We start from the raw sequence: 19,884 nt of genomic DNA on the forward strand, positions 1-19,884 counted from the left end.
GGGGGAAGAGGGGGGGGAGAGGGGGGGGAAGAGGGGGGGAAAGGGGGGGGGGGAAGAGGGGGGGGGAAGAGGGGGGGAGAGGGTGGGGAGGGGGGGGGAGAGGGTGGGGAGGGGGGGGGGGGAGAGGGGGGAGAGGGGGGGAGGGGGGGAGAGGGAGGGAGAGGGAGGGAGAGGGAGGGAGAGAGAGAGAACGGGGGCGAGAGAGAGAGGGAACGGGGGGGAAGAGAGCGAGGGAACGGGGGGGAAGAGAGCGAGGGAACGGGGAGGGAAGAGAGGGGGAACGGGGGGGGGGAGAGAGGGAACGTGGGGGGAGAGAGGGGGAACGTGGGGGGAGAGAGGGGGAACGTGGGGGGAGAGAGGGGGAACGTGGGGGGAGAGAGGGGGAACGGGAGGGGGGGAGAGGGCGGACGTGGTGGGGGGGAGAGGGCGGACGTGGTGGGGGGGAAGAGGGCGGACGTGGTGGGGGGGAGAGAGGGGACGTGGTGGGGGAGAGAGGGGACGTGGTGGGGGAGAGAGGGCGGACGTGGGGAGTGGGGGTAGAGAGGGGACGTGGGGGGGGGGGGGAGAGGGGTGACGTGGGGGGGGAGAGAGGGGGGACGTGGGGGGGGAGAGAGGGGGGACGTGGGGGGGGAGAAGAGAGGGGGGACGTGGGGGGGGAGAGAGGGGGGACGTGGGGGGGGGGAGAGAGGGGGGACGTGGGGGGGGAGAGAGGGGGGACGTGGGGGGGGAAGAGAGGGGGGACGTGGGGGGGGGAAGAGAGGGGGGACGTGGGGGGGGGGGGAGAAGAGAGGGGGGACGTGGGGGGGGGAGAAGAGAGGGGGGACGTGGGGGGGGGAGAAGAGAGGGGGGACGTGGGGGGAGGAAGAGGGGGGGACGTGGAGGGGGGGAGAGAGGGGGGCGTGTGGGGGGGGGAGAGAGGGGGACGTGTGGGGGGGGGGAGAGAGGGGGACGTGTGGGGGGGGGGGAGAGAGGGGGACGTGGGGGGGGGGGAGAGAGGGGGACGTGGGGGGGGGGGGGAAGAGAGGGGGGACGTGGGGGGGGTGGAGAGAGGGGGACGTGGGGGGGTGGAGAGAGGGGGACGTGTGGGGGGGGGGGAGAGAGGGGGACGTGTGGGGGGGGGGGAGAGAGGGGGACGTGGGGGGGGGGGAAGAGAGGGGGGACGTGGGGGGGGGTGGAAGAGAGGGGGACGTGGGTGGGGTGGAGAGAGGGGGACGTGGGGGGGTGGAGAGAGGGGGACGTGGGGGGGGTGGAGAGAGGGGGACGTGGGGGGGGGTGGAGAGGGGGGACGTGGGGGGGGTGGAGAGAGGGGGACGTGGGGGGGGTGGAGAGAGGGGGACGTGGGGGGGGTGGAGAGAGGGGGACGTGGGGGGGGGTGGAGAGAGGGGGACGTGGGGGGGGGTGGAGAGAGGGGGACGTGGGGGGGGGTGGAGAGAGGGGGACGTGGGGGGGTGGAGAGAGGGGGACGTGGGGGGGGTGGAGAGAGGGGGACGTGGGGGGGGTGGAGAGAGGGGGACGTGGGGGGGGGTGGAGAGAGGGGGACGCGGGGGGGGTGGAGAGAGGGGGGAGAGGGGGGGGGAGAGGGGGGGGAGAGGGGGGGGAGAGGGGGGGGAGAGGGGGGGGGGAGAGGGGGGGGGGAGAGGGGGGGGGAGAGGGGGGGGGGAGAGGGGGGGGAGAGGGGGGGGAGAGGGGGGGGGAGAGGGGGGGGGAGAGGGGGGGGAGAGGGGGGGGAGAGGGGGGGGGGGAGAGGGGGGGGAGAGGGAGGGAGAGGGGGGGAGAGGGGGGGGAGAGGGGGGGGAGAGGGGGGGGGGAGAGGGGGGGGGGAGAGGGGAGGGAGAGGGGGGGGAGAGGGGGGGGGGAGAGGGGGGGGAGAGAGGGGGGGGGAGAGAGGGGGGGGAGAGAGGGGGGGGAGAGAGGGGGGGGAGAGAGGGGGGGGAGAGAGGGGGGGGAGAGAGTGGGGGGAGAGAGGGGGGGGAGAGGGGGGGAGAGGGGGGGGAGGGGGGGGAGATGGGGGGGGAGAGGGGGGGGGAGATGGGGGGGGAGATGGGGGGGGAGATGGGGGGGGAGATGGGGGGGGAGAGGGGGGGGGAGAGGGGGGAGATGGGGGGGAGAGGGGGGGAAGAGGGGGGGGGAGAGGGGGGGGAAGAGGGGGGGAAAGGGGGGGGGGGAAGAGGGGGGGGGAAGAGGGGGGGAGAGGGTGGGGAGGGGGGGGGAGAGGGTGGGGAGGGGGGGGGGGAGAGGGGGGAGAGGGGGGGAGGGGGGGAGAGGGAGGGAGAGGGAGGGAGAGGGAGGGAGAGAGAGAGAACGGGGGCGAGAGAGAGAGGGAACGGGGGGGAAGAGAGCGAGGGAACGGGGGGGAAGAGAGCGAGGGAACGGGGAGGGAAGAGAGGGGGAACGGGGGGGGGGAGAGAGGGAACGTGGGGGGAGAGAGGGGGAACGTGGGGGGAGAGAGGGGGAACGTGGGGGGAGAGAGGGGGAACGTGGGGGGAGAGAGGGGGAACGGGAGGGGGGGAGAGGGCGGACGTGGTGGGGGGGAGAGGGCGGACGTGGTGGGGGGGAAGAGGGCGGACGTGGTGGGGGGGAGAGAGGGGACGTGGTGGGGGAGAGAGGGGACGTGGTGGGGGAGAGAGGGCGGACGTGGGGAGTGGGGGTAGAGAGGGGACGTGGGGGGGGGGGGAGAGGGGTGACGTGGGGGGGGAGAGAGGGGGGACGTGGGGGGGGAGAGAGGGGGGACGTGGGGGGGGAGAAGAGAGGGGGGACGTGGGGGGGGAGAGAGGGGGGACGTGGGGGGGGGGAGAGAGGGGGGACGTGGGGGGGGAGAGAGGGGGGACGTGGGGGGGGAAGAGAGGGGGGACGTGGGGGGGGGAAGAGAGGGGGGACGTGGGGGGGGGGGGAGAAGAGAGGGGGGACGTGGGGGGGGGAGAAGAGAGGGGGGACGTGGGGGGGGGAGAAGAGAGGGGGGACGTGGGGGGAGGAAGAGGGGGGGACGTGGAGGGGGGGAGAGAGGGGGGCGTGTGGGGGGGGGAGAGAGGGGGACGTGTGGGGGGGGGGAGAGAGGGGGACGTGTGGGGGGGGGGGAGAGAGGGGGACGTGGGGGGGGGGGAGAGAGGGGGACGTGGGGGGGGGGGGGAAGAGAGGGGGGACGTGGGGGGGGTGGAGAGAGGGGGACGTGGGGGGGTGGAGAGAGGGGGACGTGTGGGGGGGGGGGAGAGAGGGGGACGTGTGGGGGGGGGGGAGAGAGGGGGACGTGGGGGGGGGGGAAGAGAGGGGGGACGTGGGGGGGGGTGGAAGAGAGGGGGACGTGGGTGGGGTGGAGAGAGGGGGACGTGGGGGGGTGGAGAGAGGGGGACGTGGGGGGGGTGGAGAGAGGGGGACGTGGGGGGGGGTGGAGAGGGGGGACGTGGGGGGGGTGGAGAGAGGGGGACGTGGGGGGGGTGGAGAGAGGGGGACGTGGGGGGGGTGGAGAGAGGGGGACGTGGGGGGGGGTGGAGAGAGGGGGACGTGGGGGGGGGTGGAGAGAGGGGGACGTGGGGGGGGGTGGAGAGAGGGGGACGTGGGGGGGTGGAGAGAGGGGGACGTGGGGGGGGTGGAGAGAGGGGGACGTGGGGGGGGTGGAGAGAGGGGGACGTGGGGGGGGGTGGAGAGAGGGGGACGCGGGGGGGGTGGAGAGAGGGGGACGTGGGGGGGGGTGGAGAGAGGGGGACGTGGGGGGGGGTGGAGAGAGGGGGACGTGGGGGGGGGGGAAGAGAGAGGGGGGACGTGGGGGGGAGAGAGGGGGGACGTGGGGGGGAGAGAGGGGGGGGGAGAGAGGGGGGCATGAGGGGCGACGTGGGGGTGAGAGAGGGGGGACGTGTGGGGGGAGAGTGGGGGGACGTGTGGGGGGAGAGTGGGGGGACGTGTGGGGGGAGAGAGAGTGGGGGGACGTGGGGGGGAGAGAGCGGGGGGTGGTTGGGGGGAGAGAGAGGTGGGATGTGGGGGGGCGGAGAGGAATGGGGGAAGGGGAACAGGGAAGGGAGGAACGGGGAAGGGAGGGAATGGGGGGGGGGAGAAGAGAGGGGAGGGGACGGGGGGTGGGAGAGGAGAGAGGGGACGGGGGGGTGGGAGAGGAGAGAGGGGACGGGGGGGTGGGAGAGGAGAGAGGGGACGGGGGGGTGGGAGAGGAGAGAGGGGACGGGGGGGTGGGAGAGGAGAGAGGGGACGGGGGGGGTGGGAGAGGAGAGAGGGGACGGGGGGGTGGGAGAGGAGAGAGGGGACGGTGGGGTGGGAGAGGAGAGAGGGGACGGGGGGGTGGGAGAGGAGAGAGGGGACGGGGGGGGTGGGAGAGGAGAGAGGGGACGGGGGGGGTGGGAGAGGAGAGAGGGGACGGGGGGGGTGGGAGAGGAGAGAGGGGACGGGGGGGGTGGGAGAGGAGAGAGGGGACGGGGGGGGTGGGAGAGGAGAGAGGGGACGGGGGGGGTGGGAGAGGAGAGAGGGGACGGGGGGGTGGGAGAGGAGAGAGGGGACGGGGGGGTGGGAGAGGAGAGAGGGGACGGGGGGGTGGGAGAGGAGAGAGGGGACGGGGGGGTGGGAGAGGAGAGAGGGGACGGGGGGGTGGGAGAGGAGAGAGGGGACGGGGGGGGGTGAGAGAGGAGAGAGGGGACGGGGGGTTGAGAGAGGAGAGAGGGGACGGGGGGGGGTGAGAGAGGAGAGAGGGGACGGGGGGGGTGAGAGAGGAGAGAGGGGACGGGTGGGGTGAGAGAGGAGAGAGGGGACGGGGGGGGTGAGAGAGGAGAGAGGGGACGGGGGGGTGAGAGAGGAGAGAGGGGACGGGGGGGGGGGTGAGAGAGGAGAGAGGGGACGGGGGGGTGAGAGAGGAGAGAGGGGACGGGGGGGTGAGAGAGGAGAGAGGGGACGGGGGGGTGAGAGAGGAGAGAGGGGACGGGGGGGTGAGAGAGGAGAGAGGGGACGGGGGGGTGAGAGAGGAGAGAGGGGACGGGGGGGTGAGAGAGGAGAGAGGGGACGGGTGAGAGAGGAGAGAGGGGACGGGGGGGTGAGAGAGGAGAGAGGGGACGGGGGAGAGAGGAGAGAGGGGACGGGGGGGTGAGAGAGGAGAGAGGGGACGGGGGGGTGAGAGAGGAGAGAGGGGACGGGGGGGTGAGAGAGGAGAGAGGGGACGGGTGAGAGAGGAGAGAGGGGACGGGTGAGAGAGGAGAGAGGGGACGGGTGAGAGAGGAGAGAGGGGACGGGTGAGAGAGGGGACGTGGGGGGGGAAGAGAGGGGACGTGGGGGGGTGGGAAGAGGGGACGTGGGGGGGGGGGGAAGAGGGGACGTGGGGGGAGGGGGGAAGAGGGGACGTGGGGGGAGGGGGGAAGAGGGGACGTGGGGGGAGGGGGGAAGAGAGGGGACGTGGGGGGAGGGGGGAAGAGAGGGGACGTGGGGGTGGGGAAGAGAGGGGACGTGGGGGGGGGGAAGAGAGGGGACGTGGGGGGGGGAGAAGAGAGGGGACGTGGGGGGGGAAGAGAGGGGACGTGGGGGGGGAAGAGAGGGGACGTGGGGGGGGAAGAGAGGGGACGTGGGGGGGGAAGAGAGGGGACGTGGGGGGGGAAGAGAGGGGACGTGGGGGGGGAAGAGAGGGGACGTGGGGGGGGAAGAGAGGGGACGTGGGGGGGGAAGAGAGGGGACGTGGGGGGGGAAGAGAGGGGACGTGGGGGGGGGGAAGAGAGGGGACGTGGGGGGGGGAAGAGAGGGGACGTGGGGGGGGGGGGGGGAAGAGAGGGGACGTGGGGGGGGGGGGGAAGAGAGGGGACGTGGGGGGGGGGAAGAGAGGGGACGTGGGGGGGGGGGGGAAGAGAGGGGACGTGGGGGGGGGGGGGAAGAGAGGGGACGTGGGGGGGGGGGAAGAGAGGGGACGTGGGGGGGGGGAAGAGAGGGGACGTGGGGGGGGGGAGAGAGGGGACGTGGGGGGGGGGAGAGAGGGGACGTGGGGGGGGGGGGGAAGAGAGGGGACGTGGGGGGGGGGAAGAGAGGGGACGTGGGGGGGGGGGGAAGAGAGGGGACGCGGGGGGGGGAAGAGGGGACGTGGGGGGGGGGAAGAGGGGACGTGGGGGGGGGAAAGAGAGGGGACGTGGGGGGGCAAAGAGATGGGATGTGGGGGGGGGAGAAACAGAGGGGACGTGAGGGGGGGGAAGAGAGGGGACGTGGGGGGGGGGAGAAACAGAGGGGACGTGAGGGGGGGGAAGAGAGGGGACGTGGGGGGGGGGGGGAAGAGAGGGGACGTGGGTGGGGAAGAGAGGGGACGTGGGGGGGGGAAGAGAGGGGACGTGGGGGGGGAAGAGAGGGGACGTGGGGGGGGAAGAGAGGGGACGTGGGGGGGGGAGAAACAGAGGGGACGTGAGGGGGGGGGAAGAGAGGGGACGTGGGGGGGGAAGAGAGGGGACGTGGGGGGGGCAGAGAGGGGACGTGGGGGGGGAAGAGAGGGGACGTGGGGGAGGGGAAGAGAGGGGACGTGGGGGGGGGGGAAGAGAGGGGACGTGGGGGGGGAAGAGAGGGGACGTGGGGGGGGGGGAAGAGAGGGGACGTGGGGGGGGGGGAAGAGAGGGGACGTGGGGGGGGGGGGAAGAGAGGGGACGTGGGGGGGGGGGGAAGAGAGGGGACGTGGGGGGGGGGGGAAGAGAGGGGACGTGGGGGGGGGGGGAAGAGAGGGGACGTGGGGGGGGGGAAGAGAGGGGACGTGGGGGGGGGGAAGAGAGGGGACGTGGGGGGGGGGAAGAGAGGGGACGTGGGGGGGGGGGGAAGAGAGGGGACGTGGGGGGGGGAGGGAAGGGAGGGGACGTGGGGGGGGGAAGAGAGGGGACGTGGGGGGGGAAGAGAGGGGACGTGGGGGGGGAAGAGAGGGGACGTGGGGGGGGAAGAGAGGGGACGTGGGGGGGGAAGAGAGGGGACGTGGTGGGAGGGGAAAGAGAGGGGACGTGGGGGGGGGGAAAGAGAGGGGACGTGGTGGGAGGGGAAAGAGAGGGGACGTGGGGGGGGAAAACAGAGGGGACGTGGGGGGGGAAAACAGAGGGGACGTGGGGGGGGGAAAACAGAGGGGACATGGGGGGAAAACAGAGGGGACATGGGGGGGGGGAGGAAGAGAGGGGACGTGGGGGGGGGGGGAAGAGAGGGGACGTGGGGGGGGGGGGAGAGAGGGGACGTGGGGGGGGGGGGGGAGAGAGGGGACGTGGGGGGGGAAGAGAGGGGACGTGGGGGGGGGGGGGAAGAGAGGGGACGCGGGGGGGGGGGGGAAGAGAGGGGACGCGGGGGGGGGGAGAAGAGAGGGGACGTGGGGGGGGGGAAGAGGGGACGTGGGGGGGGGGAGAGGGGACGTGGGGGGGGGGGGGAGAGGGGACGTGGGGGGGGGGGAGAGGGGACGTGGGGGGGGGGAGAGGGGACGTGGGGGGGGGGAAGAGAGGGGACGTGGGGGGGCAAAGAGATGGGATGTGGGGGGGGGAGAAACAGAGGGGACGTGAGGGGGGGGGAAGAGAGGGGGGGTGGGGGGAGTAGGAGGGGGAAGGGTAATGAGGGGGGAGGAAGGAGGAGGCAGTAGGGGGGAGGGAGGGGATGGTGCGAGGGGGAGAGGGATGTGAGAGGGGAGGAAAGGGGTGTGAGAAGGGATGAAGGAGGGGGTGTGGGGGGGAGGAAGGGGGGGTGTGGGGGGGAGGAAGGGGGGGGGGAGTGGAAGGAGGTGGGTAAGTGGGGAGATGGTGGGAGAGGGGAGGAAGCAGTGGGGCAAGGGTGTGGGGACAGGAGGGTGGGGGAGGGTGGAAGGGATGGGAGGGATTGGGGAAAGTGGTGTGGAGGAAGGGGTGGTGGGTGGAGGGGTGATGGAGCCTGTAGTTTCTGTAAGGCCTTTTCGGTGTTCCAAAGGGGCAGGTATATTTTGCTCCTGACCCGTTTGCATGGTCACAGCTTTCAGGTGATACATGTGTTTGTTCAGGACCATATCACCTAACTGAGCGAGAACACTTTACAAGGACTACCCTGGGTTGCCATTTATCTGGATGATGCATATGGTGTTTTGGCTTTCATTGATTGGATCGAGTTTAAGAGCTGTGAGGTTTTGCTACAGCTCTACAAGTCCCTGGTGAGGCCACACTTAGAATATTGTGTCCAGTTCTGGTCACCCTACTATAGGAAAGATACAGAGGCTTTGGAAAGGGTGCAAAGAAGGTTTACCAGAATGCTGCCTGGACTGGAGGGCTTGTCTTATGAAGAGAGATTGACTAAGCTCGGACTTTTCTCTCTGGAGAGCAGGAGGAAGAGAGGTGACCTGATCGAGGTATTCAAGGTAATGAAATGCATGGATAGTCAATAGCCAGAGACGTTTACCCTGGGCAGGACTGACTGGCACAAAGGGTCATAGTTTTAAGACATTAGGAAGGAGATGCCAGAGGTCGGTTCTTTACGCAGAGAGTTGTGAATCATGGAATGCGTTTGCAGCGGTGGTGGTGAAAGCAGAGTCATTAGGGACATTTAAACAACTGCCGGACATGGCACAACGTCATGAGCTCCGAGTGTGGGTCTAACCGAGGGGGATACAGAGACTAGGGAACTGTGCATGGTGCTCCAAGTGTGGGTCTGACCGAGGGGAGACCGGGGAACTATGCATGGTGCTCCGAGTGCAGGTCTAACTGAGGGAGATACAGAGACTGGGGAACTGTACTTTTTTCTAAATACTAATAACCGGGAAGACCAATAAAGAGCACTTGGAGAACTTGGACAGAGTGCCTAAACATTTCTCCCACGCAGGCATACGCTTTAGAAAGAAAAAAAAAGTGTGTACCATGCACCCCAAGTGACCTACTTGGGTTACAGAGTTGACAAAACTGAGTTACACCTGTTGGAAGAGAAAGTGAGGGCAATCAAAGGAGCCCCAGCTCCCATGTCTGTACTGGAGCTTAGGTCTTTCCTTGGGTTAGTGAATTATTAAAGAAAATTATTAAAGAAAAACCTGGCCTCCATTTTGGCACCCTTAAACCTGCTACTGAAAAAGGGTCAGCCTTGGAAATGGTCATGTAGCCAAGAAATAGCCTTTGGGGAAGTGAAAACGCAGTTATCATTATCTAAGGTATTGGTCCACTACAATCCAAAGTGAGTAGCTGACATGAAATGCTCCCCAGACGATATCAGGGTAACATTAGCTCACCAGAGGCTCAATGGAGAGGAACGCCCAACAGCGTATGCTTCCCAGAATTTGGCTGATGCCAAACTCCAATATGTGCAGAAATAGAAGGAACGTTCGACAGTCATCTTTGGTGAGTGGAAGTTCCACCAGTACCTTTACGGACAGGGATTTGTCATAGTAACAGATCACAAATCCCTGCTCAGGCTACTGAAGGAAGACAAGACGGTGCCACCCATAGCTTCTGGTAGAATTCAGTGCTGGACCCTTATTCTCAGTGTGTACAATTACAAGCTGCAACACCTCCAGAAGCCAAGTGGCAAGTGTGGATGTCTTGAGCCACATCCCACTGGTAGATACTCCACTGGGTGATGCCTCCCGTGGACGAGTCAATTTTGGTTTTGAAATTTCTGGACACCTTTCCAGTCATCACTGACAACATCTGACTGTGGACACAAAAAGATCTGGTCCTAGTGAAACTAAAACAGCTGGTGGTAATGGCCATCGTAACCCAGATTGAAACCTTTCTGGACCCAGCAAGACCAGATCACCGAAGAGGTCAGCATATTATTACGGGGAGCATGGTGATTGTCCCAAGTAAAGGTCACCACCAGATACTGGCTGAACTCCACCAGAGTCATCCAGAGGTTTCCAAGATGAAGATGTTGCAAAAAGCTATGTCTGGTGGTCAGGTTTAGATGCCGATTTAGCTGTGTTAGTGGACCAGTGCCCAGAGTGCCAATAAGGACAAAAATTGCCATGAGCAGTGCCCCCACATTTGGGGGAATGGCCGGGAAAACCCTGCACTCGGTTGCATGTTGATTGAGCCCATGAAAGGACTGGCATTATGCTCCTGGTCATTGTGGACGCCTATTCAAAATGGCTGGACATGCATCAAGTTTGTTCAGCAAATTCAGGAATGACGATTGAGATGCTGGGAACATCATTCACGATCCACGGACTCCTGGAAGCATTTGTGACAGACAATGGGACAGACAATGGGACATAATCTACCAGCAGGAAATTTGAATATCTCCAAAAGTCAGATGGCATTTGGCATATAAAAACAGTTCCATACCATCCATCGCCCAATGGTCGAGCAGAAAGAGCGATCCAAACATTGAAGACAGGCTTAAAGCAGCAGCCTACAGTGTTAATTGAAATCAAACTGTCCTGGTTCCTATTCAATTAAAGGACTACACCACATGCAACAACAGGGATAACTGTGGTAGAGTTGTTGATGGGGAGAAGACTACACACCAGTTTAAAGCTGATATTCCTAGACCTGTTGAAGGGATTGAAATGACAGTAGGAATGCCAATGCTTGCCTTTAAGCGAGAGAGACAATTTAATTCAGGGGAGGAAGTTTGTTGCCGGAACCATGGAAATGGCCTTGAATGGGTACGAGGTGAGTTTGACAAGTACAGATTAAAGTTGACACCTTCTATTTTTCTTAATCTCACTGCATACTATCTGCAGTTGAGCAAGTATACAGGAAACTTTCCTAGAGTCAATAGCACAGCAAGAGCCCATTTGGCCCAACTAGTCTTCTGATTCTTATGCTCCTCATAAATTTTTTCCCATCTTAAATTTTGAAACCCTGTCAACATCTCTTCATATGCCTTTCTTCCTCTTGCACTTGTTTTCCCTTAAAACACATCTGTACTTTCACCTAAATAAGCGTGTTCTAAATTCTAGTCACTCTATAGGTAGTTTTTATTTAATTCCTCATGATTTATTAATGAGAATCTTACACTTATTATGCCCTAGTTTTGTACTGCCCCATAAGTGGAAACATTTCAATGCCTGTCAAATACTTTCATGACTTTAAAGTCATCCTTCATCTTCTGTTTTTGATGAAAATTAACCTGTTCAGTCTTTTCGGATAGGGATGGTTAGCTCACTTAAATTACACTTGGAGTATTGTGTGCAGTTTTGATCTTCTTACTCAATGAGAGCTATGGAGGGAGTACGAAGAAGTTTACCAGAGTGATTCCTGGGAAGGAAGAGCTGATGTATGAAGAGGGACGAGACCAAGTAGGTCTGTATTCCCTGTAGTTTAGAAGAGTGAGGAGCGATCCATAATTCTGATAAACGTCTTGTGGTCTTGTCAGAAGATAAGAACCATTTGGTCTTGGAGTTTATCACAGAATGTACAAACTGGTTCATTAAAATAACAAGTCTAGTTTTGTAATCGATCATCATTATTGAATCATTTTCACTTCAGTATTGTTCTAATAAATTTGCACTGCTCTCTACCTGAGGTGATGCTGAAAGTAGTCCTCTCTCAGGAGTTATCTGCTGGTTGTCATTCATCTATCCTGCTTTGTTTCCTCTTCAAAGAATTCTAATGTGTCAGGCATGATTTGCCCTTCATGAAGCCATGCTGACTATGCATAATTAAGGGATGATCACTGCTCTGTATTCAGTGAGCCACTTTAAATTGGCATTGTATAACTGATCATATGTAAAGGCTCAATTTTAGTAGAAATGTAGCACAAGGCAGATGAATATTGTGAGCCAGTGGACAATGTCAATTGTACCTAGCTGTAGAACTCTGGGAAGTTATCATATCCATTGTATGTAGGCCACAATTATTCACAACTTACGTGGATGGTTTGGAGTTGGGACCACGCGTCAACGTTTGCAGATGACACTAAGTTGAGTGGTAGTACAAAGTGTGCCAAGGACTGTGAAACTTTGAAGAGGGACACAGATAGTTTAAGTGAGTGGGCAAAGGTCTGGCAGATGGAGTACAATGTTAATAAATGTGAAGTAGGAATAACAGCAAAAAGGACTATTATTTGGATGGTAAAAAAATTGCAGCATGCTGCTGTTCAGAGGGACCTGGGTATCCTTGTGCATGAATCATAGAAGGTTGGTCTGCAGGTGCAACAGGTAATTAAGAAGGCAAATGGAATTTTGTCCTTCACTACTAAAGGGATTGAGTTTAAAAGTGGGGAGGTAATGTTGCAGCTGCATAGGGTGCTGGTGAGGCCATACCTGGAGTACTAATACTAAATCTGGAAGTTAGTACTTCCCTTCTTAATTAAGAATGCTAAAACTGTACGCAGCCTCACTAAAATTTTACACAGTTGTAGTAACACTTTCCTATATTTATAATCCATTCCCTTTGCAATAAACACAATTGTTGCATTTGCCTTCCCAATCACTCTTGTATCTGCCTGATATATTTTTATGTTTCATGTAGCAGGACACTCAGATGGTTATACCACTGATTTCTGTAGTTTCACTGTATTTAAATAACCTGTCTCTCCATTCTTCCTCACAAAGGGGACGAATTCACATTTTCCAACATTATACTCCATCTGGCAAATTTTTGTCCATTCACTTAACCAATCTATATCACTTTTGTATATTCCGTGTCCTCTTCATAGCTATCTTTCCTATGTATTTTTATGTCATCTGCAAATTTAGCAGCTATATCCTCAGACCCTCACCGGTGTCATTGTTAGAGAATTTGAACAGTTAAGTCCCCAGCACTGATCCCTTTGGCGCTTCACTAGTTACAGTTTGCCAGTGCAAAAACAATGCATTTATTCTGACATTCTTCTTTTGTTATACTAACATATTAGCCCCAATATCATGACTATATTCAACGTAATAGCAAAGAGACTAACTCACAGCAAGTTGTTATAACCTGCATTCAACTGAGGCTTTCAAAGTTGCAAAGGGCAGTAAATTTGATGTAGGTAAATTACTCTGGCAGAAAGCTAATATGGGCTTGACAGACTAGATGGTTGTTTTCTGAAATGCAGCACTTACATGATTCTAATTCTGTTTTTGAATAGCAGATACTGCAACACCTCTTTCTTCAATTTTCCAGAAAGAAGAAAAGAGATGAATTCAGCAACTTAGTTACATCTGTTCAGCTTTTTGAGAATGTAATTGGTAGGACAGGTAAGGAGAAATCAAAAAGCATTCAAGTGGTGTCAAACAAAAAGATATAATAGGACTCAATGAATTCACGCATATTGAGGTTTGGTCAATGGACAGAAAAAACACTAAGAATACAAAGGACAACTTTTGGGGAGCAGGTTATAACCAGTGGCGTGTTGCATGAATCAGTTCTTGACCATCAATTATTTATCAGCTATATTAATTACTTAAATTACGGCAATAAGCATAAGTTATCCCAGTTTGATATGATACAAAGCTAGGAGGGAAAGTGGTGAGTATATAGAAAGAGGCTGCAGAAAATTATTCACAGTTTGCGAGTGGGCAAAGACATGGTAGTTGTGAAGAAACGTGAAGTTATCATCTGTTGTTGGGAAAATAATAACAATAGTTTTGAACAGTGAGAGACTGCAAAATATGTACATTTAGAGAAACTTACATGAATCACAAGTTAACATGCAGGCACAGAAAGCAACTAGAAAGGCAGTTGATATTTTAGCATTTGTTAAAAGGGAGTAGCATAGAATAGTAAAGTAGACTTGGAACAATAGTGCAGTTCATTAGTAAGGCAACAGCTGAAGTACTGCATGTAGCACCAGCCTCTTTATCTAAGCAAGTATAAACTTGATGTGGAGGGAGTAATTAAAGTTCACTGGACTGGATCCTCCCGTGTGCAGATTGTCCTTCAAAGATTAGGTTGATATCCCTTGATGTTTAAGAAATTAGAAGTGATCTGATTTTTAGTATGTAAAATTCTTAACAGACTTGACGAGGTAGATGTTGAGAAAATGTTTCCCCTGTTTGGGCAACCTAGAGTAAAAGGACACAGTCTCAGAATAAGGAGTTTGTGATTTAGAACTTCTATAGCAAACATTTCTTCACGCAAAGGAGTGTTAGCCTTTAGATTTTTCTACCTCGAGAACTGTTGTGACTTAGTTATTGAATATACACTAGTGAACTGTTGATAGCTTTCTGGATACCAAGGTAATTAAGGAATACGGCGATAGTACAAGGAGGTGGCATTGAGGTAGAAGATCAGCAATGATCATGTTGAACAAGACACCTGCAAAAAACACAAAACAGCCAGCCCAGCTCCGATTTCCTATGCTCTTTTTCTATTGTAAAACTTCGCTGTAACAAAGAAGCAATAACACAGTGACTAACATTTATGGATACATCAATAATGAAGGATGCTAAATCAGCAAAACGTTCAAAACAACTCAAGATAACTTACTATTTGATTTTTGCAACTGATCAGATTATTACACCTCTATTCAAAAAAGTCAAAAAAATTTATTGACGCATTAGCTCAAAATTGGAAAAATGCTCACGTCCATGATAAGGACGAGGACGCTTACAGAATCAGGCAGAGTAAACATGGCTTTGTGAAAAGATCGAACTAATGTAAAATTTTTTGAGGAAGTCACAAACAATGTGAATAATGGGGAACAAGTAGATGTGATGTATTTAGTTTCCAAACAACTTTTGACGAGGTTCCACATAAAACAATATTACATAAGATGGGAGCTCATAATGTTGGGTTTATCATGTTAGCATGGATAAAAGCCAAGTGTCAGTGCATCATTTACATGTTACCAAACTGAAACTAGTGAGTACCAAAGGGGACTCAGTTATTTACACTCTACAACAGTGACTTTGATGAAGGGTCCAAGGATATAGTTCCTTGAAAGTGGAGCACTGGGTAGAAAAGATAGTGGAAAAGGCATTTAGTATGCTTTCCTTTATTGGTCACTGCACTGAAAATAGGAGTTGGGAGGTCATGTTCCGGCTGTAGGACATTGGTTAGGCCACTTTTGGAATATCGTGTGCAATTCTGGTTTCCTTCCTATCGGAAGGATGTTGTGAAAAGATTTACAAGGATGTTGCCAGGGTTGGAGGTTTTGAGCTATAGGGCGAGTCTAAATAGGCTGGGGCTATTTTCCCAGAAGCAGAAGCTGAGGGGTGATTTTATAGAGGCTTATAAATTCATGAGGGGCATGGATAGGTTGAGTAGTCAAGGTCTTTTCCTTGGGGTGGGGAGTTCAAAAATAGAGGGCATAGGTTTAAGGTGAGAGATGAAAGATATAAAAGGGACCTAAGGGGCAATTCTTTTTCACACAGAGGGTGGTGCATGTATGGAATGAGCTGCCAGAGGAAGTGATGAAGACTGGTACAATTACACCATTTAAAAAGCATCTGGATGGGTATATGTAAAGGAAGAGTTCAGAGCGATATGGGCCAAACGCTGGCAAACTGGACTAGATTTATATAGGATATCTTGTCGGCATGGACGAGTTAGACTGGAGGATCTGTTTCCATGCTGTTCAGTTCTATGACTCTATAAATTTGTAGATTACATAAAAAGAGGTAAGAAATCTAGCTGTGAAGAAGGCACAGTATATACAGAAATGATTTAGATAAGCTGTGTTAGTGTCATGGAATCATTGCCATACAGCACGGGAACAGATCCTTTGGTCCAAAATTAAACTAGTCCCACTTGCCTGCATTTGGCCCATAACCTCTGAAACGTTTTCTATCCTCTGTACCTATCCAAATGTCTTTTAAGTGTTTTAAGTGTACCTGAATCCACCTCATTCCACATATGAACCGCCACCTGTGTAAAAAGGTTGACCCTCAGGTCCCTTTTAAATCTTTCTCCTCTCAGCTTAAAAATATGTCCCCTCGTTTTGAACTCCCCCACCCTAGAGAAAAGACCTCAGCTATTCACCTTATCTATACCCCTCATTATTTTATAAACTGCTATAAGGTCACCCCCTCAACCTTCTAAGCTCCAGTGAAAAAAGTCCCAGCTTATCCAGCCTTTCATTACAACTCAAATTCTCCAGTCCCAGCAACATTCTGGTAAATCTTTTCAGAACCCTCTCCAATTTAATAATATCCTTACTGTAGCAGCATGACCAGAACAGCACACCATAATCTAAAAGTGGCTTCACCAATATCCTGTACAACCTCAACATCATGTCCCAATTCCTGTACTCAGTGGTCTGAGCAATGAAGACAAGTGTGCTAAATGCCTTCTTAACCACCCTGTCTATCTAAGATGCAACTTTCAAAGAAATATGTACCTGAACCCCTCAGTTTTTCACTACCCAGAGCTCTATCATTAACTATGTAAGTCCTGCTCTTGTTACTCTTTGAGCAAAAAATTGTCAGAGTATAATTTGGGAAAATGTAAGGCTGCCCACTTCTCCAGAAAAGAATGGAAAAACAAATTATTTAAATTGTTAAAAACTATAGAAATCTGTGGTAGAGCAATTTGAGTATCTTGCTGCATGAATCATTTTAATAAAAGCAGATACAGTAAGCGATTGAGAAGGCAAATGCAACACTTATGTTTATTGCAAATGGAATGTGTTATACATGTCAGAAAGTGTTGCTGCAACTGTATAAAATTTTAGTGAGGCTGCATCTGGAGTACTTGAGAATGAAAATACTTCCTTTGGAAGCAGTTCAGAGAAGGTTTAGGTGGCCGATTCCTGGTATGAAAGCATCGTCTGAGGAAAGGCTGAGCAGGTTCGGCTATACTTATTGGGGTTTAGAAGAATAAGATCTTATTGAAAAATTTAAGATTCTGAGGGGACTTGACAAGTGGATACTGGAGGACATTAACCATTGTAAGGATGTCCAGAACTGGGAGCATAGTTTCAAACTAAGAGATCTTCCCTTAGTAAACTGGGGATGAGGAGAAAAATTCTAAGAGTTGTTAGCCTTTTGAATTCTCTTTGACAAAGAGCAGTGGAGGCTGGGTCATTGAATATCTTCAGATTTTTGATCATCATAAGAGTCAAGGGTTTTAGGGACAGCGTGGAAGAGTGGTGGCTACAGCAAGAAAGGGGAACTGATGCTTCAATCCCATCTACCATCATTTTATTGAAAAGTAGAGCAGGCTTCTATTTTTGATAATAGACAAGAGACAATAGGTGCAGGAGTAGGCCATTCACCCTTCGAGCCAGCACCATCATTCATTATGATCATGGCTGATCCTGCCTTATCCCCATAACCCTTGATTGCACATAACTTCATAATCTTATGAAATACAATGTAGTTGTTAGTAGAAGGATTGCAATTTGTTCCATAAACTCGTAAAAACAATTCTTAATCTGATGAAAATATTAAATTGCAGAGATTGCATTAATCACTGATTTTTTTTTAAGACAACCAAAGTTCTTCTATTTATTATCTGGAAATGTCTGCATTATCTCTGCAGATAGGACAGGTCAAGCATGCTGCTATGCTTAGCATTAGCCTCATGTAAATAGGTATGATTCATTCTTTCCTTGCTATTCCCGGGAGGAAATGTTGTTCAGAATTTAGTGCAGTACATTAAATTAACTGTGTTCTGTAACTGGACACCCACTCTTGACATCATACAAGCTATGAAATGCTTCGCTGACGCAAACACCAAGATCAAAAAACAAAATCATAGACATCTAAGTAACAGAGGAGACACACCACTGACGTATATAGTTTACCCATCCAAAAAGCACAGATTCTACAATAAATTAATAACTTCAGATGCTACACAGAATTCTTTTAGAATCTGGTCTTTCATAAAATATTGTCAATTGCGTTTCTACTTTTAGAAATCAGTTCCAGGAATGAATTGATTAGGAACAACTCTGAATTCCCTGGTTCTGTTCACTTTTTGTTAAGAATTACAAAGTGAATTCTTCTATGGAGTGAGTTGCTGTTTTGAATATTCTGACCAAAACAGGAGTGCAGTTCAGATCAATTTGCTATAAACATGCTTAGCAATTTGTGATTTCTAACACCTTTGTTTTACAGATGTTTTAATCTAAATGAGATAAAGGTCTAATAAACATGCAAAACACATACAAATTACACCAACTACTCTTAGGATACCAATTGCCAAAAGAGATTTAACCTCAGTTTGTAGAAATATACAGCAGAAAATCATTTAACCCCTCAAACCTGTTAATCAGTTGCTGATCCAGACTTCAACTCCATTAACCCATCTTTGCTCCATAAACCTCTCAGTATAGTTGTATACTTAAGAAACATCTATCAGCTCTAGTCTTGAAAATGCTAACTAACTTGGCATTCATGGCATTTTATAAAAGAGTGTTCTAGGTATCCAGTACCTTTCATGTGAAAGATGCTTCCTGATATCTCTCCCAAAATGCCGATATCAAATTTTACCATTAGCCTCCATTGTTCTGAATTCCTCAAAAAGAAGCAAGTTTATCATTCCTATTTCAATAACCTTCATTACGTTACTGTTCAACCTTCTAAGTTTGATGGAATACAAACAACGTCTATACACCCTGTTCTCATAAGATAACCCTTAAAGTTTGAGTACTGTATTGGTGAATCTGTACTGAGATATCTTTCCTGAAGTAAAAGGCACAAAACGGAACACAGTGTGTTCCAGGGGACTGAACCAAAACTTTAACAAACTGAAGTATGAGTTTTGCATTCCATTCCCCTTAGATAAAGGCAATGATCCATCTCAGAATACTTTTTGTAACGATACAATAGACAATAGGTGCAGGAGTAGGCCATTCAGCCCTTCGAGCCTGCACCCCCATTCAATATAATCATGGCTGATCATTCCTAATCAGTATCCTGTTCCTGCCTTATCTCCATAACCCTTGATTCCACTATCCTTGAGAGCTCTATCCAACTCTTTCTTAAATGAATCCAGAGAGTGGGCCTCCACTGCCCTCTGGGGCAGAGCATTCCACACAGCCACCACTCTCTGGGTGAAGAAGTTTCTCCTGAGCTCTGTCCTAAATGGTCTACCCTGTATTTTTAAGCTGTGTCCTCTGGTTCGGTACTCACCCATCAGTGGAAATATGTTTCCTACTGCCAGAGTGTCCAATCCTTTCATAATCTTATACGTTTCAATCAGATCCCCTCTCAATCTTCGAAACTCAAAGGTATACAAGCCCAGTCGCTTCAGTCTTTCAGTGTAAGGTAATCCTGCCATTCCAGGAATTGACCTCGTGAACCTACGCTGCACTCCCTCAATAGCCAGAATGTCTTTTCTCAAATTTGGAGACCAGAACTGCACACACTACTCCAGGTGTGGTCTCACCAGGGCCCTGTACAGCTGCAGAAGAACCTCTTTGCTTCTCTACTCAATCCCTCTTGTTATGAAGGCCAGCATGCTATTAGCCTTCTTCACTACCTGCTGTACCTGCATGCTTGCCTTCATTGACTGGTGTACAAGAACACCCAGATCTCTCTGTACTGCCCCTTTACATAAATTGATTCCATTGAGGTAGTAGTCTGCCTTCCTGTTCTTGCTACCAAAGTGGATAACCATACATTTATCCACATTAAACTGCATCTGCCATGCATCTGCCCACTCACCTAACTTGTCCAGGTCACCCTGTAATCTCCTAACATCCTCATCACATTTCACCCTGCCACCCAGCTTAGTATCATCAGCAAATTTGCTAATGTTATTGCTGATACCATCTTCTATATCATTAACATATATTGTAAAAAGCTGCGGTCCCAGCACGGATCCCTGCGGTACCCCACTGGTCACTGCCTGCCATTCCGAAACGATACATCAGGTAAAAGGTGCTGAGGTACATAATCTTATTGAATAATGTAAAGAAGTCGGAGGGGGAAAATGGTCTACTCCTGTTATTAACAAAAACAGAAAATGCTGGAAATGCTCAACAGGTCTGGCAGTACCTGCAGAGAGAGAGAAAAATAAATTAATGTTTCAGGTCTTGACCATATTTCATGTTGACTAGAATTATACACTGTTGTTGAGCCAGAATGAGAAGACTGAATGCAGATACAGCTACCAATGTAAAGACCAAAAAAATAGC

The 19,884-nt window shown here is 53.8% G+C and overlaps 1 protein-coding gene across 6 annotated transcripts in view; it reads right to left on the reverse strand.

Annotated features, from left to right (window-relative positions):
* The window catches only part of fndc3a (fibronectin type III domain containing 3A), a 216,312-nt gene that overhangs the window by 121,037 nt on the left and 75,391 nt on the right, over positions 1-19,884 (reverse strand). The window lies entirely within an intron of this gene.

The sequence above is a fragment of the Chiloscyllium plagiosum genome, unplaced genomic scaffold (assembly GCF_037043375.1).
Source record: "Chiloscyllium plagiosum isolate Xiang-an unplaced genomic scaffold, Cpla_swu_hap1 HiC_scaffold_12, whole genome shotgun sequence".
NCBI lineage: Eukaryota > Metazoa > Chordata > Chondrichthyes > Orectolobiformes > Hemiscylliidae > Chiloscyllium > Chiloscyllium plagiosum.